This window comes from Myotis nattereri (assembly GCF_964212035.1).
Source record: "Myotis nattereri genome assembly, chromosome: 9".
Classification (NCBI taxonomy): Eukaryota; Metazoa; Chordata; class Mammalia; order Chiroptera; family Vespertilionidae; genus Myotis; species Myotis nattereri.
Window position 1 is genome coordinate 68,181,001 of NC_138084.1, and position 23,354 is coordinate 68,204,354.

Below are 23,354 nucleotides of genomic sequence, written 5' to 3' on the forward strand. Positions count from 1 at the left end.
TTTATAGAAAAACCCTGGGTTTAACAATATGACTGAGGCTCGACCAACCAGAAGTCGGTCCTGCAGGGGTTGTCTTGGCAATGGCTATGCCCTCCCCGAGCTGTTTCCCCAAGCTGTTTCCGGTAAGGGCAAGGTTTGAGGCAGGAACCAGCCCTTGGAGCATGGACCCACTGAGTCCTGGGTCACTTTGCCAAGGGCTGCGCCCTCCTGAGCTGTTTCCTGGGAGGCCTGAGGGAAGAACCCACCCTCGGAGCACTAGGAGCGCCCAGCAGCAGTCAGTCCTGGGCTGCTGAGGAGGAGGCCACAGCATGCTAGAACTCTGGGTCTGGCCCAACAGGGGGCGTGGCCGGCCTTCAAACCAGACCCTGACAGTAGGGAGGAGGGAGCCCCATTCCTTACAGAATCCGCTATTGGATAGCTTGCTGTCAGTGGCCTGCCAGTCAGGAACCCCATTCACCTGCACCACCGACCCTGACGGGAGGGAGGAGGAAGCCCCAATCCTCACAGAATCGACAGGTGACCAGCTTGCTGTCAGGGGCCTGCCAGCTAGGAATCCTATTCACCTGCATATCCGTATAAAGTTTTAAAACATTATATTAGAGGTCGTGGTTTACCCACAGCGTCTACAGGAATTGCTGCAAATTTATTTCTCGATGCAAGCACCTTTCATTCCCAATATAAATTACCGATTCCATTAAATGAAACTTCAATTTCTAGACAATATAAACAGTGAAGTTGCTAAAACTATTAAAAAGGCCCAACTTCTCATTATTGATGAATGCACCATGGCATCCAGTCATTCTATAAACGCCATAGACAGATTACTAAGAGAAATTGTAAATTTGAATGTTGTATTTGGTGGGAAAGTTCTCCTTTTTGGAGGAGATTTTCGACAATGTCTCAGTATTGTACCACATGCTATGCGATCGGCCATAGTACAGACGAGTTTAAAGTACTGTAATCTTTGGGGACGTTTCAGAAAGTTGTTTCTTACAACAAATATGAGATCAGAGGATTCTGCTTATAGTGGATGGTTAGTAAAACTTGGAGATGGCAAACTTGATAGCAGTTTTCATTTAGGAATGGATATTATTGAAATCCCCTGTGAAATGATTTGTAATGGATCTATTATTGAAGCTACCTTTGGAAATACTATTATATTAGATATAATATTAAAAATATATCTAAACATGAAATTCTTTGTCCAAAAATGAGCATGTTCAAAAATTAAATGAAGAAATTTTGGATATATTCGATGGATATTTTCACACATATTTGAGTGATGATTTCATTGATTCAACAGATGATGCTGAAAAGGAAAATTTTCCCATCGAATTTCTTAATAGTATTACTCCTTTGGGAATGCTGTGTCATAAATTAAAATTGAAAGTGGGTGCAATCATCATAATATTGAGAAATCTTAATAGTAAATGGGGTCTTTGTAATGGTACCAGATTTATTATCAAAAGATTACAACCTAACATTATTGAATCTGAAGTATTAACAGGACTTGCAGAGGAAGAGGTTGTTCTGATTCTAAGAATTAATTTGTCCCCGTCTGACACTGGCCTCCCATTTAAATTGATTCAATGACAGTTTCCTGTGATGCCAGCATTTGTGATGACTATTAATAAATCACAAAGACAAACTCTAGACAGAGTAGGAATATTCCTACCTGAACCCGTTTTTGCACATGGTCAGGTATATATTGCTCTCTCTCGAGTTTGAAGAGCATGTGACGTTAAAGTTAAAGTTCTAAATACTTCATCACAAGGGAAATTAGTCAAGCACTCTGAAAGTGTTTTCACTCTTAATGTGGTATACAGGGAGATATTAGAATAAATTTAATCACTTTATCAGTCATTGTTTGCATCACTATTGTTTTTATATCATGTTTTTGTTGTTTTCATATCATTTTTTTGTTGTTTTTATATCATGCCTCTGTTGTTGTTATATCCTTTTGTTACTGTTTATTTTTTAATAAATTTATATATTATTTTCATATATATTTTACTAATTTCCTTTCATGTCTCACACTTCTATTATAAAGGGCAAATAGCAATATTAAAATATTTCTCCTAATTAATTCCCTTTTAATGTGCATGAATTTCGTGCACCAGGCTACTAGTATATATATAAAATCCTAAGCGACCGGAATGACCAGTTGCTATGATGTGCACTGACCACCAGGGGGAAGACACTCAACGTAGGAGCTGCACCCTGGTGGTCAGTGCACTTCCACAGCCAACCTCCCCCCACCAGCCAACCTCCCACAGTCCCTTCCCCCTGCCGGCGGGCCCCCCCATAGGCCCTGATCTGGCTGGCCCCCCTGATAGGCCTCGATCACCAGCCTGGCCAAGGAACCCGACTGGTGAATGGACTTGTGCACAGGCCTCTAGTAAGACTATAATGAGTAGGGAAAGAATTTTGCCCAGAAAGAATTTGCAGAAGACATATGCATTAAGTTAGGAAATGGTCAAATTTGGCTGGTAGGAAGGTAAAAGAAGTTATTTGAGTCAGTGGGAAGACATGAACAAAGATATGGAAAATCATTTATTTGGCCCTTTGCACCCACTTTGTGCTAATCAGTCTCCCTGGTGCTGGAGATCAATGATGAATGAGACACACTCAGTTCCTACTCCTAGAGCTGGAAGCCTTGGGGAACTTGGGAGTGAACTTGATCTGCACAGAGCCAACCTCCATGGGGCAAGTGTTGTTCTGAGGAGCCCCTTAAAAGACAAAATAAAAGAGATATTGATGATTTTATTAAAAAATTTTTACAGATTTTTATTTTTGAGGTATAAAAAATCTGTGTCAATTGATAATATAAGTCCCCTTTTATCATTATCTTATATTTCAAACTCAATAATGTGTCTATTTTTCTGAAGAACTAAGTTCAATTAGCAGACAGCTGTCTCTTTGTTCAATAATAAGTTCTTATATATATTTTTTTATTTCCAGAAAAATAAACTAGGATAACATTGTATATTAATATTCAGAACTTCTCAGTTATTGCTCTCCTGATCAAAGCCTCATCAGATGCATATTTTTATCTTCTAATAAAAGCCTTTTCAATAGATAAATATTAGTTTAGGAATTCTCAAGCAAATTTAGGCTCAAAATTCTCTCTGATTACTGCAATTTTTCAACCTATCCTTTCAAATAGGGGTTGAAATGAAGAAATCAGTCATAAAATAATGAAGATTACAGAGAGATCACAGGTATTACTCCTTTTCTTATCATAAATTGAACCAGATTTTGAACAGTACCTGATATAATGGGGTGTCATTGGAACTAGCATCCACACACTACCTCATCTCAGTTGAGGATTTAGTGGGAAATCCACCTGCCTCCTCAAATTACCTGCACTGATATTGCTCCATTTCATATAGTTCAAAGATAGGAGACAAGCACAGAACCAACCTGGTACTTGCTGTTTTTTAGTGATCAATATTTTTGTCTTTTTTTTTTTTTTGAAGAGTAGAGAGAAGTAATTTGTGTAGATTGTGGCTTCCTGACTCCTGATTACATGACACAGAGAGTTGTCTGCGTGGAAAAGGAAATTGATTTAAAAGCAGTCAGTGGTTATATCTTACATAAATTTGATGAGTAAAATGAAGAGGCTCTAACTATGTCAAAGTATTTTTTTTAATTGCCTGAGCAAAGGCCTGGAAGAAACCTCATTCTGATTTGCTCAGCACAGCGACTGGAACCTTCGCATTGCCCTTTCGTCAATTAGCCCCATTCTCAGGTTCACAAACTGGAGACAGCTCATGCAAAGGAGTGAGAATTGCCTCCAAGTTCAGTTTTAACCATTATGGAGGATCCACTATATTCCAGGTACTCGGCTATTCTAGAAGACATGAATGCATCAATTTATTCATTTAATAACATTTATTGAATGGACATGGCTCTGGGGATACAGTCATAAATAAGACAAAGTCCCCTTTGGATCTGAGATTCTAGTGAAAGAGCCAACTACAAAAGTTCACAGACATGTTAATGATATAATTTGGGGCATAGTCCCTAGAAGCTGAGACCCTAATGGGGGAGGTAAATACATAAGGGAAGGGGGAAAACCAGCTGGGGATAGAGAGAGCCAGAAGGCCAAGATTCTGTGGTCCAGTGCTATTTCAAATTCACATTGGCTTACAATTCCCTCTCCTTTGGTTTTTGAACTATCCATTTGCCACTCAGTGACATTGACTATAGAGGTATTTACAGTCCCTTTTTGTGATTTGCATATAATTGCATAGTCCAAGTCAAGATTATTACAATTTCTACACTTTGCTGTTGAGTATTGGGTAGAAATATATGGAACTAAACAAAGTCTTGAGATGAAAAAAGTCTCTAGAGACTTTTCTGGAGCTAATAGGTTGATGCTACTTACTCCAAGATGCTAGAAACCCCCAAAGCAAAGGTAAGATGATCTGATAAGACCTTTGAGTCCAACACCTCAGGATCAGGGCCCCTCTTACAGACCTGCTCTTCCCGTTTCTCCAAATAAGCTATCCTTGTCCCTAGCCAACCAACTCTACCTATACCCTGCCCCCTTCCCCCACTTCTTTTCTGGGAGAGAGTGGGGAAGGATATGTTGTGAAATAAGCAAGACAATTCACTTATTTAAGCACTAGTCAAAGCTGTGCCCTTTGAGCTAAGCCAGAGATCTTCCATTGCCTCCCCACACAAGTCCATGGGTGTCTTGAGGTCAGTCAAGCGCCCTCATGGTCAGCAGATCAGTTTGGTCTCCATCCTCTCTGATTTCCCCACAAAGATCTGTGGGGCAGAGGGTCCCTGCACCCCAGTCCCTAACTCCATCCTTATTTCACGAAAAAAAAAAGTTGGGGGAATAGAAGTTTAAAAGGAAGTCTGCTGAAAATCTACTTATACAATCCTAAAAGCATATTTATCTAATAAATAAAAGAGATGGTTTGATTTCTGTCTCTTGTTCTTTCTCTTGTACTCTCTCCATGGTTTTCTGAATAAATGCTCAATCAGCTTATTAATTGTGGCAGCAACCATGTTTTTTTAAAAATAATTTTTAAGTGAAAGTTCATAAGAGAACTGCATACTCATTCTTCACTGTGTGTCGCTTAACAGAAGGGAGACTGTAAGTGCACTACTGGCCTTAACCTCAGCGAGCAGAGGGCTGGTCCAGGCTGGTGGCCAAAGGCCCAACATCAGACTCTCTCACAGCCTCCCCATCACCAAGTGAATGAAGGTGTGAGAACCATTCTGCTAAGGCAGAAATTAGATTTCGGCGGTGGTGTTCAAGATTACCATTTCATTCACCATGTAGACGTGATAAAACATGGAACAAACTGACAATGAAGTTATTTCAAAACCTTGCCATTTGCTTCGGCTACAGGAATAGTTGCCAAATGTAAATTTAACATAGTGGGATTCATTTTTCTTTTGAAATGGAAACTTTAAGGACGAAATGCTGAGATTTTAGACTTATTATAAGTTGATTTTTTTCATAGTTTTAGCTATTTGGTTAAATCAGTCAGAAAATGGGAAGGTCCCAAAGTGAATATAATGTAATTTGCAGAAGCACCAACCATGCCATTTCCCATACTTCCCAAAATAATGCTGTCATCCACTTTACTCATGTAGCAACCCTGTGTGTAATGTGTGTACAAGCCTCTACTTATCTTTTAAATACATTTATCCTCTCATATAAACCTCACAGTAATCCTGCCCAATTGGTAAAGTGACATGCCTGTGGCCACGGTCAGTAAGGGAGCTAGGATGACACTAGGGGCTGTGTAGCTACAAACCTTTAATGCCTGGGGTTTTCAACTTTGTCCTTCACATATTCCTTGGGACACTGGAAGGTCGAATAGGGACAGGGCCAAGGCTATTCACCTGCTTCTTTCAGCACATTTACTAGCTTTATGTTTTTTTTATATATGTGGGGTGCCTCAGGTTTAGAGCTCATAAAACTTACAGCATAACTCAGATGCACAAGGAAAATGCAATTTCTTTATCTGGACTGTAGTTAATCAAGTCTCCTCTAACAGGCCTCATCTAAGGGCAAGCAGAGAAGAGAAAGTTAAATAAGCATCCAGAAGGGTTTAAGTTGAGTTCAATCTAAACAAATGAAAAGGTGATGTGTTTCAGAGAGCCGCCTTGGCCCTCTTTCCAACCTCAGGGACCTCTGGGTGTGTTGGGGGAGGGGTATGACTTTCCTGTCCACATCCAGTGCCATGCTCCCCAGCAGCCTGGGTACCAAGCACCCAGATGTTCCCCAGGGCCGAAGCATCTTGGGGTTGATTCTTTCAGCTCCAGCATGCTCCTGGCAAAGCTCCTTGGCTGAGCTGGCCTCCTTCCCACATGACAGCTCTTCTGAGATCTGGCTGTGATTCTCATTTGTTACCCGTCCAAGAAGCCTGTTCTGCAGTCTTAATGAAGTAAGAGACACCTCCTCCCCGGGAAGAGGAGCACCTCTGGCCAAACTGGCTGCTTATACCAAGTGAGACAATAAGACTTTCCCTGCTTGTCTTAACAAATCCACTCTCAGGAAAGCTGTGAGCAGATCTACTGACAAAGAGTTGGAATGATAGTTTTCCTCATCCAGTAGACCAGTGATTTGACTGTATCTGTAATTGATGTGAGTCAAAATTGCAGAATGTTAGCACTGCCAATGCCTGAAAGGCCATGTACAGCCTTCCTCCCAGCCTTACAGCATAAAGAACCTGAGGCCCAGAGATGAAGCAGTTGGCCATGGTCATATCCTATTATGGTGAAGTAAGAGCTTGACCAAGGCCTCCTCAGGTGTGACGTTGAAGTTCCTCACCCCATCCTGCCCATCAGTTATACACCCCCCTTAGTCAGAATGACAGAGTCCTGTCCCCAAGGCTTGGGCAGAAAAGTGGTGCACACATTACACTTTTACCAAATCAAACTGTCGCAAGGATGACTGCACTTATGTGGGCGCATAGCAGTTTTCTATGAAATCCTTTGAGCCCAAAGAGCTCAACTGCATTTCTCTTTAACTGATTTGCCCTTAAGTCTATGTCTCTGGTTGATGTCTGAGACAAGGAAATGGAAGCCACAAAGCAGCTAAAAGATACTTTTCTCAGTTCTTTATCTCTACTTACTGTAGCTTCAAAATAATGCCACCATGGGGGAGCATAATAGAAGTATTTCACCGGAAAATATACAATGAGAACATACAAAAGCTCTTTCCTGAGTACTAATGTGTTGCCTAAATATCGTATCTTTGCTTTTCCACCCAGTGAATTATCCAAAATAAAGCATAAAAGCGACCATTTTGGGAATGAGATGCCGTACCTAAGAATTGTAGAGGGTGGGGTAGGGACTTTTTGGAAGACACAAAGTGACTATAAGATACAGGAATATGTCCTCGATTAAAAGTACCTTTCCCCCTACAGTGCAGATTACTGGCGCTGGTTCCCGTAGAAACAGAGCCTGAGGCAAAAAGTTTATGAGCTGTGGCTTTAAGCAGGAGGGTAACAAAGGAGGGGGTGCAGGAGAGGGAGGTGAGGCTCAGTGAGTAGGATGGGGGAGTCAGGGGAAGCTTGTGTGATTCTGTTTCGTTCTCCAGATGCAAACACTGGCCTGGCTTTCAAGACCACATGATTCTTCAATGACTTGTGTTGCATCCAAGGCCATGGAGTCAGACTCTCCAATTCCCTGTCTATCACAGATCAGAATCCACCCCACCAGGCATCAGTGACCTCTCATTTCTCCTGGGTTGGGTCACCTGCCTTTCCAGGCAGCCTCTAGCAGCAGTGACCTTGTCCAGTGATACGGAGGTAGGAGGGTCACTCACTGGGGACTGCTATGGATTGAACTGTGCCCCTCTCAAATTTTCAGAACCTCAGAACCTGGCTTTATTTCAAAATAATTTTGTTGTGTATGTGATTAGTTCAGATGAGGGCATACTAGAGTAGGGTGGGTCCTTCATCCAATACAACTGTTGTCTTACATACGGCATCTCATTCCAAAAATGGTTGCTTTTATGTTTTATTTTGGATAATTCATGGGGTGGAAAAGCAAAGATACAATATTTAGGCAACATATTAGTACTCCCAAAAGAGCTTTTGTACGTTCTCATTGGATATTTTCTGGTGAAATATTTCTATTATGCTCCCCCATGGTGGCATTATTTTGAAGCTACAGTAAGTAGAGATAAAGAACTTAAAAATATATATATATATATATTAGCTGCTTTGTGCACTTCCATTTTCTTCTCTCAGGGGAAATTTGGATACAAACATGCATAGAGAAGGGCAATATAAGAAGATCACCTAGACACACTTAGAAGATCATCTAGAAGCCAAGGAGTGAACACCTGAGCCTCCTGGAGGCTAGGAGAGAGGCATGGCACAGATTCCTCTTCACAATCCCCAAAACGATCCAACCCTGCAGATATTCTGATTTTGGACTCTAGACTCCAGAACTGCAACACAACAAGCATCTGTTGTGTAAGCCACCCAGTTTGCGGCACCTACTTACTTCGTTAAGAAATTAATACAGGGAACATGCCATTTCCTGCTTCTAATACCATCTCCATGACATTATACAGATAAAGAACCTGGAACTCAGGGCCACTGGGGTAATTTGAAGGATGGCCATGTCTTCTGACCTCAGTGTTGAATGTCACCAACTCCAAATTCCTGACCCACAGCATCTCTTCCTTAGTCTCCCTCCAATTTTGCCTAAATCCTCCCCTCAAAAACTGGACCATCCTCAACAAGTTTCATTTGAACTGTACCAAGGTTTTGCCCCCACCCAGAAATCTTATATGTTACTAGAGGCCCAGTGCATGAATTAGTGAACAGGTGGAATCTGGCCAGCCCGCCCTGATGGGGGCCAATTGGGGCCAGGTGGCAGGGAGGAGGGGACGTGGGAGGTTGGCCAGCCAGCCCTCCCCTTGATTGGAGGGGGTGGGGAATCGGGGCCTGGCCGGGGGGGGGGGGGGGTGGGGAGCGCTGGAGGTCAGCTGGCCGGCCCAACCCCCAATCAGGGTGGGAGAGCTGATCAGGGCCCTGGTCAGGCGGGTTGGCTGCCGTAGTGCATCTCATAGCGACCAGTTGTTCTGGTTCATTCTGTCATTACAGTAACTTGGGATATATATATATATATATATATATATATATATATATATATATATATATATATATCTTATTGTGAAAAGTAAGTTTTGTCCTTGTTTTGGGGATCAATAAAGCATGGGGGTCAAAAGCATAGATTTGGTTGTCAGAACAGTGCTTAATCTCTCACTCACTGTCAAACTTTGGTAAAGCTAAAGAACCAGGAACTTCTCTTCTAAATGGGGCACTAATGTTCTTCATTTTGTAGGATTAAGTGAGATTGTAAAAGTAAAGCACTTAGCACAATTCATAACACATAAACACCTCAGTTAATGAGAGCTATTAACCATAACTGTTAGAGAATTTCATGCATCAAGGAGCAGGGTGGGGAGGGTGTTCATGGAGCCTTTACAGCTCTCTGAAATTAGACCAGACAGTTTGTTTGCTCAGTTATGTAAGTTTAGAGTCACACATATAGTCACCATTAAGCCAAATAATTACATGACACCTATGTGCCTTGGAAAGTCTTAGAAAATATGAAATTTCAACATTGAAATGAAAGGGTTTTATAAGAGACGAGATGTGATACTCAAGAACCAGGTCATGTCCCTGCATCTTCCAGAGGGAGGAGGAAGCAGCAAATATAGGTCAGGAATTTGGAGTTGGTGATACCCAATATTGAGGTCAGAAGACATAGCTATCCTTCAAATTACCCCAGTGATCCTGAGTTTCAGGGTCCTTATCTATGGTATCATAGAGATGGTGTGGTTATTCACAAATACACTCTGCCCCTCTCTGGGGGTTGTTTATAATTCTCCATCCCAATACATCAAACTTGTCCCTGTGACTTGCTTTGACCAATAAATAGTAAGAAGATGATGGCCATGCTCTCAGGCCTTTTCCCACAGCTGGATCATACAAGGATGTGTAGGATGGAGTCTCTGCTAGCCTGGTCCTGAGTGTCAATGACAAGCAGCTCACTTTCATGTTCTAACATGGGTATGGACTGTAAAGCAATGAACTAACTTTGCTGCTTTAAGACTGAGGATCAGGGTTGCTGGTTTCCACAGTACAACCTAGCTCAGCAGGACTGATGCAGTTGGGAAGTCAGACATGTACATCACAGAGCTTTGATGCAGAGCTTCGCAAATGCAAGGTGCCCTTCAATTAGAGGACAATACGTAGAAAAAAATAAACTTCCATTTCCATGAGTTATTCTCTACTCCCACCCCCAAAATTATGTGTGATTAATAACTAGATGTTAGTGGAGGAAATAAAATGATTTGCCAAACTTCTTTCTCTCAAGGTTGACAGGAAAGTAGATAAGAAGCAAAATTATTCACAATTGACATAAAATGAAGCACCTTGGAAACTGTTTAAATCGGATTTCCCTCCTAGCTGGTATCCCAAGTCTCTATCTTTCAATTTTTGCCTTTTCTTCATGTTTCAAATGTCTAGAAGGGCTACTTAAAAATCATGCTTCTCTTTATATTTGACAGGAAACCCATCGGATATGCACATGAAGTCACAGTGTTCTAGGCAAAAGGGGAGAAAAAGGGAGGGGGAAAGATAAGGATGGAGGGAAAGAGAGAAAGGGAGAGAAGGAGAGAGGAGATAAAAAAGAATAAAATATAGAATCAATGACTTAGGAGGCACTCATTTATTACCCACAGAGCTCATAATATGAATTGTTTATTGTGTAAAACAGTATAACATGGGCATTTTTTATCCATGTGGTAAATTCACCAATGATCCTAGAAGAAAATGGAGAAATTTTCATTTCGTTTTTCTCAATGTACAAAGTGTTAGCATGGGTCATTAAAAGAAAAAGAAAACAAGATAATCCCCCAAACGCAGATGACCTAGTATTTCACATTCGTGTTTATATTTGAAAGTGAACGCCCCAAACTCTAGTCATTCACTTCAACCACCTAGCGAGCCCACACGGAAGACTTCGCCCAGGAGTGGCTAATTCCCTGTTCCACACCCGGCTTCACCCTTCCCTGATCGGCTCCAGATAAACAATTTAACTCACAGATTTTTTTTTTTTTCCTGCGGGTCCCTGAGCGGGCAGCGTTACCTTTTCTCTTTTGAAAAATGCCTTCTACTTGGCTTGTGTCTTACTGGAAACAAGATACCAATTGTTTTTAAATATGGGCTACTGTCAAGTCTCCTTTCCTCCCGATTCTTTCTGATTTACAGATTGAAATTAAAAGGAAATAAATGGTAATAATGTTAAACAAGACAACTATTAGGAAAACGGAGCTGGAGAGGCCTGAGGCAAAACAGCTGAAGAAACCGTAGCTCAGAGATGGTCCGTTTTTAGAGCATCGGCCACTCCTGGCTGGTCAACTTGGAAATATGCTGCTTTCAGAGTGAATGAGCAAGGACTTTCAGGAGGTGTGGGACTTGATTGATTTGAGTTCCTGAACCACTGTACTGTCACTATGTCACTACGGACACAGTAAATAGATCAGATCGTGGTTGCCAAGACTTAGGGAGGAGAGAGAAAAAAAATAGAACAGGAAGGATTTTCAGGGCAGTGAAACTATTCTGTGTGATACTATAAGATGGATACATGTTATAACACATTTGTCAAAACTCATCGCATGTACAGCACTGAGAGTGAACTGTGACGTAACCTATGGGTGCAGGGTGATTCTCACGTGTCCCCTTTACCACTCTAGTGGAAGATGAGAGCAGGGAAGGCTGTGGGGGTGTGGGATGCTCTAGGAATACATTTTATTCATACACATATTTTTTTACTTTGTGAAATCCAAAATCTGTATTTGTCTTAAAGTAAATGGCTATGTTATACTTGTCAGTGCTTTTTCTTTCTTCATAATATGTAAAATAATGATGTGTCTTATAGTCAGCATCTTAGATTTCACAAAATAGTTAAAGCAATAAACTATAAAAATAAGTGAAGCTTCAGCCCAGTAGGGAAGACAGATTTAAATGAATTATCATGCCAATAAAGCTAAAATTATCACTGTGATCAGTGCTTTAAAAGGATGGTACAGGGAGTTTTGAGAGGCAGGTTCCCAGAGGAAGTGGCAGTGACCTGAGAATTAAGAGCGGCAGGAATAGTAAGCTAAGCGTTAACCAAATAAAGTAGTCCAGGTGGAGGGAGCGACAAGGCTAGAGCAGAAGAGAATGTGAGGCAGGGAAGGCAGTGTGAGGGAGGGCAGGGAGCAAGGGGCAGTGCGATGTAAGGTGAGCCTGGGAAGGTGGAACGGCTCCATGGAAGCACCCAAGTGCCAAAACCAAATAAATGGTGGGCCAGGAACTCAAAGGGATTTCTGGGATGGAGATAAAAACCATTCAGTCATCTGAATCAAGGTAATCATACAAGCTATGGTGGGGATGACATAACCGATAGGTCTGATTCTAAACATGAGCTGCACTTCTGGGAGGCTTTCAAAAATCCAGAATGGCTGGTTTGTTCACGAAACCAGTTAAACATCTTTTGTGGGGGGCAACTCTGGAATCTATATGATTCTTAAGGTTCCCCAAGTGATTTTCCAGGTGTAGTCATGTTTTGAGAACCACCAGCCTAGACTAAAATAAAGAACAGGAAATGAGAAAGGGGCTAGGACAGTGGTTGGCAAACTCATTAGTCAACAGAGTCAAATATCAACAGTACAACGACTGAAATTTCTTTTGAGAGACAAATTTTTTTTAAACGTAAACTATATAGGTAGGTACATTGTTATTAACTTAATTAGGGTACTCCTAAGGCTTAGGAAGAGCCACACTCAAGGGGCCAAAGAGTAGCATGTGGCTCGTGAGCCACAGTTTGCCGACCACGGGGCTAGGATGAAGAGTTGAGAATTCTGATACTGTTGGTAGAGGAGGAAGTTACAAAGAAGACAAATAAGCAATGGCCAGGTGATGGGGGAAATCGAGGGAAAGTAAAGTTACAGAAGCCAAGATGAAAAGGAAGAAGTGTCAGCAGTGCTGAATGAGCTAAACGTTAAACAGAAAATATCCTTTGGGGCTGATTACAGAAAGGTCATTGGTGACCTTTACAGGAGCTGTTTGTTGGTGTGATGGAGTCATAGGCCAGATAATGCTGAGGATCGAGGTGGAAGTGAGAACACCTAGTATCAGGGACTCATTTTTTGGCAAGTGGGAGTAGATTGAGATTGTTGAGGTAGGAACAGTTTTATTTAGCTTTTGTTAATGAGAACCATCTGACACTGGTTGGAAGTTAAAAGAGAATGAAAGCTTTAATACACAAGTTATAATAATATCCATTTTCTGAGAATCTGGGAGAATTGACAACCCAATATAGGGGAAGGGGCTGGGTTTTGATAGGAAGAGGGGATGACTCCTCTGTTGTAATGAGAGGGACCAGGAATGAAGGTGGTTTAGGTAGATGTATAAGCAGATTTTCACATGCAATTGTAGGAAGAGAAGGGAGTTCTTGTGTAAGTTTCACCTTGCATATGAGAGCAGCTCAAAAATTCCTTATTAACCCATTTTGTGACTCCACTATTTCCAACATGTGGCTTCCAAGGTTGACAAGTTGACATGTGCCTTCCAAGGGAGGAAGGCCTAGAATCAGCAGACAACACTTCTAACCATAGTCTACTGGCCAGAACTCAGACATAAGTTCACAAGAAAAACAGGAAAATAAATCTGTTTCTGGTCTAGAAGGAAAAACCAAGTTTAGTAAATACATAGTCAGCCTCTGCCATTCTATTATCCCATCAAATCTTCAATTTTTAGACTCATCAAGATAGCTAATACTTTAATCATTCTACTTCCTTCTGACAGCCCTTTCCTGGCTCCTCCCCTCCAAACCCATCTTCTTCCTCATAACCTGATACTTGAATTCTTCCAATGACATCAACTCCCTTATGTACTTGTCATTTTCTTATACATATTTTAAAAAGTACCAACCACAGATCAGTCTAAGCACTCTAACTCTCAGCTCCTATAACTAGATTGCTGGGTGCTACTAAGAAAGTGCACACACATATATGAACACATACACATGAACACACACACATGAACACACACACACACAAAACCAAGTGGATTGATGCCACCAACATTTCATCTATTCCAACATCAATGGGGTCCCAATGTTGCTGGGCAATACTTCTACATATTTCTAATAAGCTCTCTTCCTCTTTACCCACAGTAACTATATCAAGTCTCTAATCTCTCTAAACTGGTTTTTATAGATCTTCCTTCTTAACTCTCAGTATATAACTTTACTTCAAACATCACAGGGAAAAATGAAGGCCTTGTTCTACAGAGAACAGTCATTAAGCTGCTTCTAAAAGACACAAGTGCTCCCCTTAGCAATGCATTTCTTTATGCATTGGTGAATGGAGTGTCTTCTGGGTCCTCTCAGGGGTGGTGTGGGTTTGCAAACCTTACTAGATAAATCCATCCTAACATTGCTATCTCCTTACATCCTTGAATTCCTTCTTCTCCATTATAGCAAGGAACTTTTAACAACTTCTTTTCACTTAGCATGGCCCGCTATCATGTCTAGATTTTATGGAACCAAGCAAAGAGGTAGAATATATTGAGCCAATATATTGAATTCAGTGCCTGGTTGGTTCATGCATATTAATAAATTCCATTTCATTTAGTATTATGACCCTCTTTCCTTGATCTTGTATGCTTCTAATTCCTTCCCTCTAATCTTTACTAGATTTTTCTGAAATAATTAGCAAATTTGTATAATTATATTTGTTGTGAAAATAGTGTCCTCCTGGGTTTAATTTTGTAAATGGCCCACTGGTACATTCTGAGATTTGACTTTAGATACCTGCAGGGGTTGGGAACATTGGTGCAATTGGGAAAGAGGAGAATTGGCTCCTTGCTAAGTCATTGGAAAGCTTTTAGTGGGGGGAAACAATCTCATTAGACACGGAAGGAGGACTGATTTTCAGAGCAAGAAATGTTCAGGGGGAATTGAGGGCTTAGAGGACTCTAAATCATCTGTCAACTTGACTGGGCATGAGGTGCCCAGATATTTGGTTAAGCATTATTCTGTGTCTATGAGAGTGTCCTGGATAACTTTACATTTGAGTCAGTAGACCTAGTAAAGCAGATTCCCCTCCCTAATGTGAGTGGGCCTCACCCAATCTGTTGAAGGACTGAATAATACAAAAAGGCTGAGTAATGGAGAATTCACTCTCTTTGCCTGTCTTCAAGCTGGATATTGTTTTTTTCCTGCCTCTGACTTTGACTGGAACTTATACCATTGGCTCTACTGGGTCTCAGTCCTTCAGACACAGACTGGGACCATGCCATTAGCATTCCTGGATCTCCATCTTGCCAACTGCAAATCTTAGCACTTCTCATCTCTATAATAGCTTGAGCCAATTTCTTATAATAAATATCTCTAAATAATCCATACTAATGCACCATTAAACTCTTTCCATAGGTCTCCACTTATTTTCGGAGAGTTTACCTCTTTCTGATGCATGCCCTCACTTTCATATAAGAAACCTAGTAAAGCATTGATATCAATAATTTTATAATTCGGGAATATGTAGGCTCAAACTTGATGTTTGGTTTTAGTCTTTCAACCTTAGATTAATTAGACTTGGGTAATTCCTGATTTTCAGCCTGAACCTGAATTGCAAACTTGAGCTTGACATTCTCCTGCCTAACGCTGTCCAGTTCAAACAGAAGCAAACTCCTGGCCTATTAAACATGATTTTATTGAGTTTTTTGTCAGGTTCTATGGTAGCTACCTTGTCTTCAATTAGCACTCCATTTCAGATGACCATAGTTGATAATTTAATTAACTCTTTTGCCAATTCTGTCACGATTTACTGAAGTCCCACTACCTAATGCACCTAGTACACTGCCTTTGGACTTAAAAAGAACAGGTACAAACTGTCATTGTGTACAGACTGTCTTGGTGCCAATCTGTGCATAGGTCCAGTTCCTTTGGTCATTTGCTTAGCTTTAAAAAACCAAGGAATCCAGAGGTGGGGAGGCTTCTGGGTTGGTCATTTCAATGACTTGATTACACTGCTAAGGATCCAAGTTCTTTTCAGATTTCTACTCTCTGCCATCCTTAGCATATCAGCTTTCCCTTGGGCCAGCTCTCTTGATGGTCACAAGATGGCTGTTGCAATTCCAGAGACACATGCAGATGCTACAAAGTCCAACAGAAGAAAAGGATCCCTGCTTCCCATGTCTTTCTTTTGTTAGAACAAGAAAAACCTTTCCCAGGAGTAACTTCTGCTCCATATCTTATGGACCAGGACTGATTCATGTGCTATGCACAAACCAATCACTAACAGGAAGAATGAAATGCCATAATCAGCTTTCACTAATCAGAAGATAGGCCCACCTTCCCTGGGCGAATGAGTATACAAAGGATGGTGGATATCAGAACAAAATCAGGGCTCTACCAGCAAAGAAGAGAGAATGCAACCAGTAGTGTCTGCTCCAATGATGATGATTCTGGACAGAGAATAGAGAATGGACAGCACCTGGTTTTTTTAGTTCAAGCCACCCAGTCTCCACCCTACATCCTGTGGACTCACCAGTTACCCACTCCATCTCCGCCCCAGCCCTAGCTTCCCACTCCCATCCAGAGACTCTCAGCATCCCAACCTCTTTGGAGTGTTCCTTAGCTTACCTGTTTTGCATTCATTACCTTATTTTGATTTTCTTTTTTTTTTTAAATATATTTTATTGATTTTTTACAGAGAGGAAGGGACAGAGATAGAGAGTCAGAAACATCGATGGGAGAGAAACATCGATCAGCTGCCTCCTGCACATCCCCCACTGGGGATGTGCCCACAGCCCAGGTACATGCCCTTGACCGGAATCGAACCCGGGACCCTTCAGTCCGCAGGCCGACGCTCTATCCACTGAGCCAAACCGGTCTCGGCCTTATTTTGATTTTCAATCCTCACCATAGTCCTGAGAATTGGCCAGGAGAATGTACAATGATTTCTGCTGGACAGGTGGGAAAGCACACCTCAGGGACATTTCCTCTGCCCCCCAACATCGTAGTCAGTAAGTGGTGGACACATCAAACCACCTCTTCCTCCAGTCTCCAGAACTCTGCAAAGATGGCGATCTCTGAATATTGTCACCACAGTTGTATAATAGAACCTTTTAGTGCTAGAAAAGGTTTGAGAGGCTATCTGTCCTCAATTTAATAATGAAGACACAGAGGTATCTGAGGAAGAGCTCAGCAGGCTGGTGGTCACAGGACCAGGCCTACAGCCAGGGCTCCAGAGGCCCCACCCAGAATTCTTCATTCTCTCCTCACATCGTCTGCACTTGGGAGCCCTTCAATTCTGAACACTCTCCTTTACCAGGGGAAAGCAATTACATTTATGAGCAGCAACTCCTGAGTTTGAAGCCCTTCAATTTAAAGCCATGGGGAGAAAATAATTACATTGAATCGAAGTCACAACATTGAAAACGCTGATATCCACCAGGGCCTTTTTTTCTTCTCTCCAGTGTGTTTGGGAAGGGAATTAATCGTGAACACTTTTACCTTAGCAACCCACTTAGCTGGAGTCGGAATGAAAAATCTTGGGCAGTAAGAATTCACTCAAATGTGCAAAAAAGAGGCTAACAAACTAAAAACATTCCATGCCGATGCATAGAATATTTCCTCCACGAAGATCACAGATTCTTTCATTCTGTAAGTTCTTGGGGCTCTGGGCCTGGCGACCCAGAGAAACTTGATCTGAAGCGCAGTTTATGAGCAATGAGTCAATTCTTCACCTGGGCTTCAAAAATATTTGTGAGAGGTCATGTCCACTGGCCAAACGGAGCCCCTTGACCTTATGTTCTGTTTTAAAATGTCTGACCCGCTGCCTGCTGTTGATATAAGCAAGCATCTGCTGTTGCCCTGGAGAATAAGCACGTTGCTTTTGGAGATCTGGCCTAGCAGCGAGGACACTGGACTGGGCGCCGCTGGGTTTAATCCAGAGGAACCCCTCTTCTCTTGCGTGGCCTCTCTGACAGACACTGAGTACCCAAAAATCTGCAGAATGACATGTGGATGGTAAAAGGCCACGGAAAGGTGGAGCAGAGGGAAGAGCTGAAATACAGCTTCTTATAGGTTATGTTACTGGATTCTCCCAACAGTCCTAGAGAGTAGGTAATGTTGTGTCCATTTACAAATGAGGAAGTTGACTTAGAGGAATTAAGTGGTTTGCAAAAGGTCAAAATGCTAAATAAAGGGGGAAGAACTAGATTCAAATCCCAAGGCTCTTTTCAGCATGTGATACTAGATAAAATCCTCATTTACTCTTTGAAAGTATAATGATTTGTTCTTTCTGGATAGTGACGGGCATGTTCTGGGGATCAACTGATGGTGTGAAAGAAGTCAAGAGACCTATTGGGCACATAACTGGACTCTGTCCCGGGGCCTAAGATCTTAGCCACACCTGGTGGCCAGGACACCCACCGGCCCGTGTACTGGAAGATAGGGCAAGAGCATGGCTCCCAGATTCAGCCGCGCAAGTTGGCCCTGGATCTGAGAACCACCTCCAAGCACCTACCCTCAGTGCGAATGACCAGATTAGTTCTTTCTGTTCTGCACAAACTTCCTGTGCATTCTCTCCTCTGTGCCCAAGTGCTCTTCACCTCTTGCTGAGAACGCCCTGCCTGCAGCTTCCTGCATATGCCATTTTCCCCTTTCCATGGCTCAGCTCCAGTGATCTCTTTGTGGGAAGCATTTCCACGATTGTCTCGGCCCTGGGGGATGGCTCTTTTCTCAGAACAGTACTCGATGACTTCCCTGCAGCACCTTAATCCTCACAGGCCTTGACACTGACTAAGCAAGATTAAGGAAGCAATTCAGATCATGATGTGCCTTTACGCAGTGCCTCACAACTGCAACTCCTGCCTACCTCTCCAGCCTCATCCTCTCTCAGGTTCCAAACACCCAGGCTTTCTCCCAGTCCTTCGAATACACTAAGTTCACTCCTGTGTTAGAGATTTCGTACTGCTGTTGCCTCAGCTTAGATCCTTCCACTAATCGCCCTCCCTTCCCCAATCTTCCTATGCCAGAATCTTTCTTACCACTCATGCCTCAGCTCAAATTCCCCCTCCAGGCAAACCTCCCTGACCACACTAAGTAGTTCCCTTACCCAAATGCCCACTTTTACTCTCTATCCCCATTGCCTGTTCTATTTTCTTCAAGACACCTGCCACCATTTGACATTACCTTGTCCATTGATTTGGTCATTTCCTTACCCTCCTCCATTTGCTTGCCCCATTTAATATGAGCTACATGACCACAAGGACCTCATTTTCTTGATCCCCACTGGCCCCACAGTGTCCAGGACATTGCCTGGCTCCACAATTATTTGCTCACTGATATAAACAAAGGGAGAGGAGTGGGGATAAAAAACAAACAAACAAACAAAAAAAACGGGAAAGGAAATGCCTGTGGCATTGGTGGTGTTAGATGTTGCTCTATAATCTTTGAAGTCCTTGCATATGTTTTATCTTGTTAATTCTCATAACAGCACAAAGAAATCAGAACGATAAGCCCCATTTACAGGCAGAACATGGTAACACTTATTGAGTCCTCTTCAAGCACTTTGTTTTTAAGTGGAATTAAATGACAAGGAAAGAATAAAAGGAAGAGCCACAGAATCTCAGAATAAATTTCAGAGGCCAGATTTGAACTCCAATAGTCTGGCTTCAGAGCCCACGCTCTTTACTAACGCACAAAGTCCACTGATTCAGAGGAGGTAAGTCTCTTACATCATAAGGGACCCAGAGATGTTTGAGTATTGGACTCCAGACCATTGCTGCCTTGCTTTTCCTTCTACACCCCACCAAGTACCTAGTAGTAAGAAGTAGGGGGTAGGGATGAAGGAGGGAGAGGAGTTAATGAAAGGGGAAGGGGTTCAGGGTGAATATTCCCCTACTTCCTCCTTGCCCTAGATGTTTTCTCTTTGCTCCACCAACACCCTGTTCTGTCTATGCCAGGGGAACACTAACCTGTAAGGATCCCACCAGAGCACTCTGGCCCCTCTTGCTTCCTGCTGAGTTCAGCCACCAGAGGAGAGTGGTAAGGGTACAAACCGGCAGGAGTGTGAAGGAAAGTTATTTAATTCCCCCAAATCCTGGCTGGGGAGGCAGAGGCCACATCTCCCATAGCATAGCCCTTGCCCCAAGGCTCCTGGCACTTCCGCCTGGGGTGATAGTAGCAGTCCTCTCTGACTCACCCCAGGCCACTGAACTATCCACTATTTCTGGTGGTTCCCCTACACCTCGCCCCACCTTTGAAAACTGTCCCTGCATTCAAGGCTCTTCATGACTCACATGTGTACTTGCGTCCCGTTAGAATTTGTGTTTACACATTGCACTCAGTTTGCCGGTGAGAGACCTGAGCTGGCAAGTCTTCTGTTCTGTAGTCACAGTGTGACTGATAAGCCTCCACTCAGAAAGCAGGCCTGTTCTGTGAACAGAAAGGCTCTCCCATTCCTATTCCTGTGTTTGCAAGAGGTAATCGCATCCTTCAGAGTTTCCTTTCTGATCCAAGTGACTTCTCCACGAGGAGGCTGGCCATTCATGAACCCACTTCTGAGGATCAAGTAATTGGCCCTTTGTCTTCTACAAACTTCATTTTCAACAGATGTTTCTGTTACTCCTGCAACTGTTACGGTGACATGGATATAGATGATAGATATAGATTTGATAGAGATAGAGAATATAACTGATCTTTATAGAAATACAATTTACTAGTTTTTTTATAGTCAAAATAATTTTCAAAAAAAAATAATAATAATTTTCATCCAGTGTCTTAATTTTGTTTTAGGTACAAAGTTATTGAAATTCAGAAAACCAGATAAAGAAACACTCCTAAAGCAAAACTATGTTTTATTCCTGCATGTACTTTCCAGTCTTTATACACACAGATATTCTTATTTTTATATGTTTCTATACTTGACATATATGCAATTTTGTATCTTTCCATTGTTATATCATAATCATGTCTCCGTAATTAGCATTTGTAATGGTGGCATGGTAGTCCATGGCATAGACACCATAGTTTGCAGAACCATTTCTATTTCCTGAATGACATGGTAGAAAGCATCGTGGTTTAGAGTCAGACAACCAGACCCCACTCCGCACTCTCTCAGACACGAGGTGTAAGACTTTCTTGGAGTCACTCAACCTTCTGTATCTCAGCTTCTCAGCCACCAAATGGGAATTATATAACACATGCCATTTCCATATCACAGAAAGCTTGTGAAGACTGAGATAATTGGTATGAAAATGTTTCTGAACTCCATAACTGTATACCCTTTGGTAACTGTATTACGTCATCCTTTTTAACTTGCTTCATAGTGCTAATCTCTATCAGAAATTATATAGTTTTAATTATTGTTTCTTGCTTCTCTTCTCCAACTAGACTGTAAGTGTCATAAGAGTGAACTTTGACTGTCTTATTCACTCTGGAATGTCCAGAGCCTTGAATCTCCAGAGCCTGGCACATAGAAGCTTTGAGAAATATTTGTTCATGTATTTTCAACAGCTTTCATTCCCACTCAGTAGACAATGCTGTCTAGGTACCAGCTGTGCTTCTGAATGAGGCAATACAATTTAGGACTGGGAGAAACAATCAAAAGGAGGTTTTCAGCCCCGGTTCTTTAATATATATATATATATATATATATATATATATATATATATATATATATATATATATATTATTGATTTTCCACAGAGAGGAAGGGAGAGAGATAGAGAGAGTTAGAAACATCGATGAGAGAGAAACATCGATCAGCTGCCTCCTGCACATCTCCCACTGGGGATGTGCCCGCAACCCAGGTATATGCCCTTGACCGGAATCGAACCTGGGACCTTTCAGTCCGCAGGCCGACGCTCCATCCACTGAGCCAAACAGGCTTATGCAAGCCCCGGTTCTTAGTCTGTCACTCAGACTCCTGAGTGAGCTGTTGCTCAAGTCCATCAAAGAATGAGGATTGAACATGATCTATACTTAGATTGTGGTGATGATTGCACAGCTCTGTGAATATGCCCAAGACCACTGTGCAGTACACTTTATGTGGGAGAATTCTGTGGTATGAGGTGTCGGCTCTCAGTAAATACAGGTTCACAGAGTGGAGGCATCCTTACTTTCTTCTTGTCACATGTCTTATTCTCACAACTCGCCCCCCATGCTGGTTGAAAGACTCGTTTATTAGTCCGCTTGAGCATGGGAAATATGATAAGAGCTGAAACACAGTTGACACTTTATTCAGGCTGGACCCTCCTGCTCTGTGTTCAGCAGTGACAGGCCCAGCTGAAGAAACATATGCTAACTCAGATCCCAGCCCTGGAATGCCAGGCCCTGCCCTCTAGAGTAAAGCTTCTCTGATAATAGAAAAGAAAAGCAACCTAAGTTTTGCTGACTGTGCACATTCTAAAACATCCAAGAGAGAAAAAGAAAGAGAAAGGTAACATTTGCCAATTCAAAAACAACTGCTATTGGAGAAAAGCAAATCATCCTTTCTGAATATCTTGGAAAATTTTCCAACTTATTGAATACATATTGACCAAACCACTAAATGTGAAAAACTTTTTATCTTCTGCTTACTCAGTGATAACCAAAAATAAAGTATCCAAATAGATGATAGATAGATATAGATATAGATATAGATATAGATATAGATATAGATATAGATATATAGATATAAATATTGATTTCAGAGAGGGAGAAAGAGATAGAACATCAACGATGAGAGAGAATAATTGATTGCCTGCCTCCTGCATGACCCCTGCTGGGGATTGAGTCTGCAACCTGGGCATGTGCCCTGACCGGGAATCAAACCATGAGCTCCTGGTTCATAGGTCAATGCTCAGCCACTGAACTACCCCAGCTGGACTCCAAAGAAACTTTTAATCCGCATTATGAATGTAGCACTTAGCACTGTCCACGATAACTAGAAGGTGCTCAATACATATTTGTGGAAGGAAGGAAGGAAGGAAGGAAGGAAGGAAGGAAGGAAGGAAGGAAGGAAGAAAGGAAGGAAGGAAGGAAGATAGGGAGGGTGGAAGGGAGAAAGGGTAGGAGGGCTGAATGAATGAATAAGCGTGTATTATTATAATGATACACATATTCAAAACATTTTACTATAAACTAGATCTTCCTAGAACATGCCCGAACCATTTCTGATTCACAGCCTTCATACTAGCTGTCCCTCTGGTGGAGTTCTCCTCTTCCTGAACTTCGTAAGACTTACTCTTCTTGCCATTCATATCTCAGCACACAGTTCACCTCTGCCAAGAAGCCTTCACTACCACCTCAACTAAGGTAGC